Below are 1,989 nucleotides of genomic sequence, written 5' to 3'. Positions count from 1 at the left end.
CTCATTTTTCACTAAAAAAAAGATGGAAGTAACTTGTGTAATCATTCCATTTTACTACTTAGGTGATAAACATTAATGAACGTGAAACAAATCATCTGTGTGGCTAACATATTCGTTAGAACTTGTGGTGTTTGCCCCCTCAGAAGTGCGTAGCTAATTTGCATGATAATAGCAAATTCAACATGGCGGCCACCATGAATAAGGTCTATTGTTGTCGAATCCATTACTCGTCGCTTTTAAAGTGTCACTGTGATAAAAAAATCACTTCCTTTTTTTCTTTCAAATTTTCAAAAGGTGTTTGCTCAACATGTGACTGGCAAAATTTTGAGCTTTGATTTTATCCAAGGGCCGTTTTCTTTGAGAATAAGTTTTGGATTTACTCACGTTAAAAACTGACCGATTGGACCTCAGCTTCGCTTCGCTCACTCGTGAGATATTGTTCTTGCCACTCGAACATAAAATTCATATCTTCTCGCCACCGTGTAATATCCTCTATATACTCATTGTTTGTCCCCACAAATTTTGCATAAGCATTGTTTTTGTTTTCTCTTGGGACCATTGTAAGTCCCATGAGAAAAACTGGAAACAAAGCTTCAATTTGCAAAATTTGGGGGGACAAATAAGGAGTATTATGGTATTTTATGATGTGGCCTATTGCGCAACTTTTCCGACTTCCAACGTACAGAGGTAAAAAAAAAAGGAAAAATGCAACTCGTTCTTCGACTGGATTGCCATATGGAAAGCCAGTAATTATTGCCCACGGGATTAAGAATGGTTACTCGTGCAAGTGGGAAAATCGTATTGACCGAATGCATAAATGGCGGCCAAAAATGTATTCTTTTGTTTATGTGCTAATGAGACTCACTAGCCTCGCTCTGAAGCAACATTTTTTATATTTTGTCCATGCAAACGAGGCTAGTGAGGCTAATTAGAACATAAACAAAAGAATATTTTTTGGCCGCCATTTATGCATTCGGTCTATTTAGGAACTCGTCTGAAAATCGCTTTATCTGTAAAATGCCGTTACATAAACCTAGTATTTGGGAGTTGCTGGCCCCTAGTGTGGTGAGACTAGAGATTTTTATTTTTCCTTCTGTGGGCCCCTCTTCTTACCGAAGTCCACGTTCCGATGGAATTTCTGGGATTTCCAGTACTATGAATTACACTTTCAGGGAGAATTCTAAATGCAACATTGCTCATCACATAAAATTCTTTGTTTACGGTGCTGCAGGACATAAACAATTTTATCGCACTGTTCAGTTACTTCTCATAATGTAAATATAGTTTATTCTCATAAATACTGATTATATTTCCTTTACTGTTAACATTCTTTAATTAATACTTAAATAATATTAAAGCATCAAACTTTTCTAAGGATCAACGGTTATTTTGACAAAACGTACTCAAGATGCTCCTTTGGAACTCAACCTTGAACATGAGTACATTATGCAATTCGAGGGGAAAGCACAAAATAAATTGGGGATACTCAATGTTTTTACAAAACTATTGGCTGACAAAAGCAGCTTATGTTAATGCCAGAAACAGGCATGTAAAATAATGAGAAGTCTTCTTCAACTTGCAGGAAGCAGTATAATTAACTCCTTTGAACTGTTCTTTTTAGTGTAATATAAAACAACTCCAACTCAACATAGCTAATGTGTCAACTACGAAAAAGAACCAATGCAACATTAGCAATGCAAAATATTGACAGTTGCATTAATGCAAGGATTTCTGAAAATTGTACTCCAAGTATACATCTCATTTAATTCACTTGGTAAATAATAATAATAATAATAATAATAATAATAATAATAATAATAATAATAATAATAATAATAATGAAGCTGTCTGGGAGTCAAACAAGGTACGCTGATGGGATTCAACTAAAATCAGAATTCGAAGTGGTAATTATGTATATTCGCCCCGCTTATACATTCTCAGCTATTTGGTATTAATTATTTGGCTGCAAATTATACTCATAACTTTGTC

The 1,989-nt window shown here is 34.8% G+C and overlaps 1 protein-coding gene across 1 annotated transcript in view; it reads right to left on the bottom strand.

The window, feature by feature from the left end:
* Nucleotides 1-1,264: 1,264 nt before the first annotated feature.
* Nucleotides 1,265-1,989, bottom strand: part of LOC137994409 (calcipressin-1-like) — a 5,276-nt gene continuing 4,551 nt past the window's right edge. Inside the window, exon 3 of the mRNA XM_068839981.1 lies at nt 1,265-1,989. This exon is cut by the window's right edge and continues 902 nt beyond it. The gene's annotated coding sequence lies outside the window, so the exon portion shown is untranslated.

Source organism: Montipora foliosa, chromosome 3, assembly GCF_036669935.1.
Source record: "Montipora foliosa isolate CH-2021 chromosome 3, ASM3666993v2, whole genome shotgun sequence".
In the NCBI taxonomy this organism is placed as follows: Eukaryota; Metazoa; Cnidaria; class Anthozoa; order Scleractinia; family Acroporidae; genus Montipora; species Montipora foliosa.
The sequence above is the reverse complement of the archived record's forward strand: the minus strand, read 5'-3'. Positions and strand labels throughout refer to the sequence as shown.